The sequence below is a fragment of the Pinus tabuliformis genome, chromosome 7 (assembly GCF_031772625.1).
Source record: "Pinus tabuliformis cultivar Carrire ecotype Pingquan chromosome 7, CPIR1, whole genome shotgun sequence".
Taxonomy (NCBI): Eukaryota; Viridiplantae; Streptophyta; class Pinopsida; order Pinales; family Pinaceae; genus Pinus; species Pinus tabuliformis.
Genome location: NC_142293.1, coordinates 1,705,875,110 through 1,705,883,934, shown reverse-complemented (window position 1 = coordinate 1,705,883,934; position 8,825 = coordinate 1,705,875,110). Strand labels below are relative to the sequence as shown.

General features: G+C 36.1%; 1 pseudogene; it reads left to right on the top strand.

Moving 5' to 3' along the window:
* The window catches only part of LOC149255144 (2-oxoglutarate and iron-dependent oxygenase domain-containing protein CP2-like), a 42,757-nt pseudogene extending 38,004 nt beyond the window's left edge, over positions 1–4,753 (top strand).
* Positions 4,754–8,825: the final 4,072 nt, after the last annotated feature.

Below are 8,825 nucleotides of genomic sequence, written 5' to 3'. Positions count from 1 at the left end.
TCTTCTGATTGACAGTAGGAACCACAACCTTAATTCCTCCAACTGAATTTGTGTCTGAAACACAAAAAACCAAAATTTTTAAATACCCACCAATTTCTAACAAGTTCTAGGTGATCCGATCAAATCGTAACAAAGATGTCACTTCGCCCCTCACCCTCCTCGAGTATATCTGAAATTTGACAGGTGGGGGTTGGGGGGGTGGGGGCGCTCTGCAATTTATCCTATATGTAATTAGAAATCCCCAAAATCTTTAAAGTGTGCCATGTTGATCTAAATGGGAAAGTTAGTGTTTGTTGTGCTAAATTCCAATTCAGAATAGTAAACAAATTGCTTGAGGATTATGAGGTAAATTGCAAGTTTTACATGAGTTTTTATGTCTTTATATGTAATTCATGAGCTTAAAACATGAATTAAAAAAACACTAAACAACAGCATAACAATAATAGCCTTAGCAATTGATAAAGGAGTTCACCCCTCTTGGGCTACGTCTCCTTGGTCCAGCTTCCAATGGCTTGACCCAATCTCATTATACTCAAAATATTTGAGTGATAAAGAGTGCATTAAGTGTGCTGACCAAAAGAGTGCCTAGTTTACCCTTCAAGGAAACATTCTCTTGAAAATAATTCTCACTCTAGACATAGGAAAACCTATAGTTAGTCATGAAACAATCAGCAAGAAATTGGTTCTCAAATCAAGACCCCGTACTCCATCTGACAATGAGCATAACAAGTACAACAATTCACTTGAAGTACTAAAAGAGAACTTTCCTCAAAGGCATATTGAGAAAAGAGAAACATGAGCTACACCATAGATGTCTCAGCTGGTGCAAGAAAAATATGAAGGCTAGAAAACCCCTACAAGGTCCTCTTCATTCTCAAATCCTTCAAAAACTTATTCAACCCCTTGGTTGATACTAGCACCCATAGACTTAAACCTACAAAAAGTCTCTTCATAAGTGCTCCAATGGCTCTGAAACTTGTTCCATTTGCTTCAAAAGACCAAAAAATGCATGTCTAGCCTCCTCCTACTCCTGAAAAGACCAAAAAATGAAGAAGATATGAGATTTCCTAGCCTTTCTGCTAGTCACTCTACAATTTCCCCAAAATCCAGCACGTCCTACAATTTCACCCTAAAATCCGCTAACGGAGTGCCGATTCTGCCAAGCTCCAAGCAAAATTGTCAGAGCGTTTAAATGGCCTTAACTCCAAAAATCATGGCCACATTTCCGCCACACGTCCTGGGGCTGGCCCCTTAACGTTGGTGGTCATCTTGGTGGTTTAGTAATGAGGTCACATGGGCGGTCTTGGTGGAGGTTGGGCTAGTGGTTAGGAATTGGAGGTTTCAAGCGCAATTAAGAGGCCAATCATTAAGGTTTTCACATGTGGATGGCATGGTGTTAGGCACGGTGGTTAAGGTATGGTTAGTGGAGTTAACATCACAGTAAAACCATGTTCACATGCTAGGCGCCAGTGGTTGGGGTTGTGGTTTCCACCACGGGGACGGTGGTTATGGTAACTGCCGCGATATGGTCATATGCGGTGGTAACGGTTAATGTTAACAGTTTTTTAGGGCCGTGGTTAGCCCCTAGCCATGGTTCGTGGATCGAGGTCAAAGGTTAACCATGGTACCCACCCCCCAATATATGTGAACTACACGTTAAATAAAATATCTTTGCCACCATATAACAAGTCCTACCATTGGCGCATTGGTGAATGCGGTGTTTAGTTTGTAACACGTTCAATGACTGAACCTCACAGAGTCTAGTCCAACCTACCCACAAGTTTTTAGTGGCCACCGAGGTGCCACGTGGCAACCTCTGGCTGGGCCATGTGGCAACCTCTGGTTGGTCCATGTTTCAAACCAACAACTAATCATATACAACCCAATCAGTGCCTCCAGAACCTACCACATGGTGAGCTTCCATTGTCTATTTAAAGCCCAGTCAACCTTTCACAGTCAACAGGCCTAGTCAGTTGTACGGACTGTTGACTAGGCAACTTGTACCTTTTTTGTCCAAATTTTCCTGTTTGGGAAAATGAACATAACTTGTTTCCAGGAGCATATGTTACCTGTTTCTCGCACAACAAGTTGCTCTGAATTCAGGACGACAAGCACTACATGGTCGTTCAAGTTCCACATTGATTCAACAACTTTGAATTTTGAGCAATGTTTTGAGCTCCGAATCACCTATGATGTCATTTATGCTCAAATTCAATAATTGACAAGTAACTTTAGGACCCCCAACTTATCCAAACTTTAACAGGGGGGTTTGAAGTTTTTTTGTCCTAAGCAATTTATTGTCATGCAACGTTCCACATGAGGTTAATCAGTTTCACTACATGCCATTTCCACTATGTACTGGTGGCTTATGGGTGTGTTGTAGCAACTACAACACCCCCCAAAATTTTTTAACCTGTATACCTACATTTTGGGTCCCCCTTGATTTTACAAGTATATCTCTATTGCATTGCTTTAACATGCCATTTATATAGTCTAATCATCTCAGAATGTAATCCTTGAACCAATTTTCATCATGGCTTGCTTAAGCATTAACTCCACCACCATATCCCAATTCACATAATATAGAGTTTATTGAACATGACATTTATGCACCCTTGGAAGTTTGCTTGGTTTGGATTTTGTTTCGGCTAATGTTCAAAGTAATCTTGATGCATGGTTGCAGAAACTCTATCATATTTTCTAAGGAACAATGTTTCATGCAAATATTGAATTATTTACATCACATTACAGATATATGGCACTTGCTTCCCTACTTACATACGAGAAAGGGGATAAATTATCAAAAGAAGGGACCAAGGCATTTCTACCATGGAAAAGGAGGACATACCTTTCACCATTCCTCCACAATCAACTTATGTTTCTTTTGGCATGCCACCTACCATGCCTCTCAATGCCACTTTTAATTTGATGTGGAATTATTGTCCTGACTTATATGGTTGAGGAAAACTAGAGTGATGGCATTCTCAAGAAAATGTATCTCAAGTAGAGGACTGAATTTCTACCCAGATGATCATAAAAAAATAAAAGACTAACTCATTGAATTCCAATTATACGAATGCAGAGCTTTTTATCATAAGAAGTGATTCAGATTATCAACTAGAAAACAATCTAAAGTGTGGATTATCTCAAAATATTTTGAAAATATTAGGACACAGTAATCAATAATTAAGCAATCGTAATGAAGCTATAATTAAACAATTTCTAGTAGAGGAATTGCAGGGATATAGTAATTCTACAATCACCCCTAAAAAATAAATGGAAGCAGCTCGTCTCGCTAGAGAATCAAGAAGTAAGTATTATATTGGACTAAAGAATGATGGTTCTCGTATGATACTATTATAAGGTGGAAGTTTGAATGAAGTAAATTGTGAATGAATTAAACGTTTAGGTAAAAAGGAAGGAAAAGGAATGTGGCAATTGGGGTGTCAGTTTAAAGTATGACAAACTTATCCAAGTCAATTAATAAGTATACCTTGAACTATGACTTTTCTCCATCTCATCATGATTTCTTACCCCAATCACAAATCCCATCTCTAACTTTTATTCATTCCTTCATTCTAAATTATGTTAATTGCATCACCAAAATGCAATCCCCTTAGTTGCATTTTCATTGACAACTAAATTCAATCACATTTTCATTGGCGACTGATTTCAATCACATTATCATTTGTGGTTGGTTTTAATCACATTTTCAATTTGTTTTATCACATCACACTCATTTAATTAAAATGTGATTTCCTCATCATTAACACTTTGTCTTCTTTGCAATGATTAAGGGGAGGTTTTTCAAGTCGCACCCATCACCAAGGATTGAAAGAGGGAATTCAAACCACTTGGTTGCATAGTCAAATTATAGTCCTTTGGTTGCATAGTCAAATTACAACATATGTCGACACAAAAGAAGATAGTGTGCTAAGTATGGACACTGTATGGTATTATGATGATGGCACGAACCTTGTCATGGAGAGGGACTATGGTGTTGATTGGAATCTGGCAAAGTAGCTACATCAAGAATTATACGCGTTGAATCCTAATCAATTGTTTTTTCAATATTTTATCAATGCCATTAAAGGTAATATTGAGGAGATTTTTAGAAGAATTATTTCAAAACCATCCCCTGGGATTTATACATTTAGAAAGCTTCGTCATAATTTTATTAAATGATTTTTTTTCTGAGGTGGATAACTTTCAAAAGTGGGTTCATGCAACAAAGTTAAAAATAATGAGATAAAATATAATACTTGATAAATTGATGGTAGAGTGTACAACTCCTTTGGCTTCAATTTTCTTTCCTAATCTTTGTGGTTCATACCTTGATTCCCATCGTGGCCTCGTTGTTGTGTATAGAAAGGATAAAGATTTAGAGCTAGGTTCTCATGTATATGACTATGAAGTAACATTAAATGTTTGCATGGGTAAACAATTTACTAGTGGGAATATCCTTTTTAGGGGAATACTATGTTAGAATTATGTTAATGGTAATACTTATAAGGAGGAAATTTTTAAATATTCTCATGTTCCTGGCCAAGTTATGCTAGATGTTGGTCATCATTTTCATCGAGCAAAGATCATTACCTCCGGTTATAGGGTGAATTTGATTCTTTGTTGTAGAATTTCATTGTTCAGAGAGCTAAATATGTATCAAACTGAATTTTCTAGTTGGTGTGGTGAATGCCTTCACTACAAGCAAGAACGACAAAAGAAATATTTGTTGCAAGGAAGCAGGAATTAATTCAAATATATTAGGGTTAATTCATTCAACTAGACTATGAATTGTACCATATTCACTGCTATCAACATTCACCTCCAATCATATTATCTGTACATAGCGTGAAGGGTTCATGGTGGCAAAGTTTCTTACTATTATTTTCACCATGGGTTGAATACTAGTTATTTAGGTACAAAATTGTCAACTTACCCCTTTTTGGGGTATCAATTTAACCATAAACACCAATATTTCAATAAGTTTTTCCTGAAATTTAAGAAAAAAAATTGGATTGAATAAAACATATTTGTCCTTGCATGTCACATAAATTTATCACAGTACTTCGAGTTCAAAGAGAAAAACTTATACATATGCAGTTTTACCTACTTTTCCTATACCATCATATAGCAGCATGATAACTATTGTATCATTTAGGGAACATAAGGGGAAGGAAAGAAATTTGGTAACCTCATCCATCATGGAGAGGTGTCATAAATTGCAACTCATTATCATATGGAAAATATTATTTGTCATATTCATGAAACTAATAATGTAAAGGTCAACCAAAAGTCATAAGGAATTTAAAGAGTCATGGGGGAAGGTGAAAGGTCACCTCCTAATTTCTATAAATGTCTCCCCATGCCTCTATAGAGGGCACTTTTAGCACTTGAAATTTATTAGCATTTAGATAGTTTTTTTTTGCTTAGGGAGATGAAAAAATTCTCGCTCTTGGAAACTTTTAGGATGAGTGGTGGCGAGGCTAGGGTTTTTTTCTTATAGTTGATATGAGCAACCCTCATTCCACTATTGTATTTTGACATTATTGTAGCATACGTACTTGGATTTGCAACATAATTATTGGGAATTTATTTATGTTTTTGGCATAAATTGCCATGCATTTCTTTGTTGGGAGTAATGGCTAACCAATACTCCAATCAAGTCTACATATGTGCTTTCATATTAGCTTTATGTTGATGAACTAATTCATGGATATTTCTTATATGTTTGCTTCAAATCTTTTCTTTCTTATTCCATGTAGATAGTAACTAACTATGAACAAATGTGTGGTTGACCTATATTGCTTTCTTATTGGTATGTTTCAGATGGTCTTAGCTAATTGATTCCCCTTGAGGCATACTTTTCTTATTTTTTTGTTGTTATGTCCTTTACATTTTTTTGAAAGGTTGTCAATTATGGGTTGACTTCGTCCTAATTCTCTAGGAATTTAACACTTATCATCACTCTAACATATCTACATTTGACAACCAAGAGAAAACGCACACAGTGGCAATGAGGCCCACATGTCATATGGGTCTCCTATGCCAAATGGTTTGAGGTCTAATTGGGACTTCACACTGGGGAGACCCCTTATTGTTGGCGGTACATTTTTCCTCATCAATAGGGAGATGGGTCATTTCATGTCCACACCATTGCCACATCAATCCAACCTTGCACTACCTGGATGCCTTTTGTTCTATCATCTGGATATCATGAGTCCTATCCTCCTGCTACCACGTAGTTAACCTATTTGCCACGTTACTGTCACCTTCATGCCATATCATCTTGTCATGTTAGTATTATGCCATGTGTGTTGCCAAGTTATGTCGGGTCCACTTGTTGCATGAATGCAATATTCTCAACCTATAGCTTCCTGTAATTATTCTGCTAGATCATGTGATTTTCTTCTATTCCCTTGGCAGTTGTGTTTCTCAACCCTCTGCCCATATATCTAATAAAAATGTACTTTGGTTGATATATTTTCTTGGCTTTCCTGTCGAATTATCAAGGTGTGATGGTCTTGGAGTCTAATATTTCCAGAACCTTAACTAGGGGAAACTTGTCCTGTACTGTTACACTTCAAATCATTTTTCTCCTAGTATGTGGGAGTTAGGAAAACTGTTATATATTTTTTGAAACCTCTCTTAAAGGGATATCTACCCAAACACTTCTCATACTCTTTTGATTAAGATAAATCTAGGAAAAATGTTTGTTAATCTAGGTTTACCAACTAATTTGAATTCATGACGTAAAGGAAAACAATCTGCAACATATATACTCAACAATAAATGACAGTGGGCATCTTAAATGGTAATGAAATCACTAGCATCATGAATATTCAACAACCACTCCCTGAGCTTAACATCACTTGAAAACAATGACTAAACTTGACACCGATGACAACAAAAAACTACCAAACTACCAATACTCTCCCCCTTTGTCACTAATTTCAATTACACTAGAGATTATTGGTCATTGTTGGGCCTAGAAAAAATTTGAAACTATAATAGGCTCAATAGAATAAATATATTCATAGACAATTGGTATAAATCCAAACATCAAAGGAAATACTAGTAATGCTCCTCAAATGATCTTGGTTGTATAAGAAACAAAATGAAGTGCAAGAAAATGGTGGTGGTTTATCTCTTAATATAAAGAGATGGAAACTATGCTCATTCAACAACGCTATTACAATAAGCCAAGAGAGTGGCCTTTTAATGTAAAGAAAGAACCATAAAGGTCCAAAAACTGAACCTTAGGGAGGGGAAGTGCCAAAAGGTTTGTAAGCCCCCAAGGTGGTTAGTTGATACATCAAATTCCTAGGGGAGGGGCATAAGTTTTGCATGAAAATTCCATTTAGGAAACAAAATAACTCATTAGAAATATCTAAATAAGAAGTGAAAATATTTCTAGTGCTAAGGCATGCCATGGTAACTCTAAGCCCCGGAATTGCTAAAAAAGATAATTTAGGGACCTCAAAATCACCCTAGAAGTTTAGGATTAAAAGAATAACAAAAATGCGAAGGTAGAGAACCATGTTGATTCAATGGAAGAGGTCGATGACCACCAATATCCACCATGATCATAAAAATTAGGGAGTAAAATCTGTTTCTAGTAACCCAACCAATGGAGGAGGGGAGGAGTGGGCGGGTTGGAGAAGCCAATCTTTCTAAAAACCAACCACATCTAAAAATATTCAATGAAAGGAGTGTGTTGTAGGGAAACCCAACATCCCCCATTTTTCATTCATTTACTTTAAATAATGGGGACCCTTTCCAATCATTTTTGGCTAAAATACATTTTTATGATTTTCATTAAGTTAATTGTCCTACAATTTTTCCATTTTTTCATTTTCGTCGGATTTCTATTCGGATTGTTTAATTGAATTCGTCTTTTAGCAAGATTTCCATCGATACTTGTTTCACCTCATTTGGTCAACCAGTTTGTAAATGACACTCCTTTGAAGTTTGATCATTTTGTCGCCAGGGTTAAAAAAATGTATAAAATGTATAATATTTCAATTTTTGCAATTAAAATAGTTATTCATTGTAAATATTAACTCTTAGTTAATTTTTACTAATTTTTTCATTTTTCACTAACGGTCCTAAAAAATGAGCTAGTCAAATTGTAGAATGGTCAAAAAACGCGTTTTGGGGATCTCAGGGAATTTATTCCAATTTCTTATTTTAAAACAAATTGTCAAACCCGAAATCTCAAAATTGCAAAGTGGTTGTAGTTAATTTTGTAGATTTTTTAATTCCATGTGCGCCTCACTTGACATCACCTCCTTCCTTCTAAAACCCCGAAATAAAAATCTTGGTCCGATATAAAAACTTCGATATCGCAATATTGCGTATCGTAGTTTTTGTGCTCATAATAAAACTTGTGGTATTACAAAACTTTGATCGTTGATTGGTTTTATTTGGTGCCTATTTGATTTTAATATAAAATTTGTTCTAACTCCTTATGACTCCCGTCCTCCTCACCACCTCACACTCACATCACCTTATTCCTGTGTCATACTCTACCTCACCTCCTTATCACTCCACCTTACTCCATCTCACCATCCTCCATTAACTCCCATGGCATGTATTATGATATTTGTTTGAAGTTTTGATTTATATGGTATGAAAAATATATATATTATATTATATTAATGATATAATTTAATTATATTTTAATTTTAATGTAATATCATAATTTTCATTCCCGGATCCGGGTGGCACCATCGACCTTACTGTTTCCCATGCAAGGAATTAATGTCCGGTACTGCCAGCTGCAGAGCAGCGTGGCCTCCCGGGACTTAAACTCATGCGAGCTG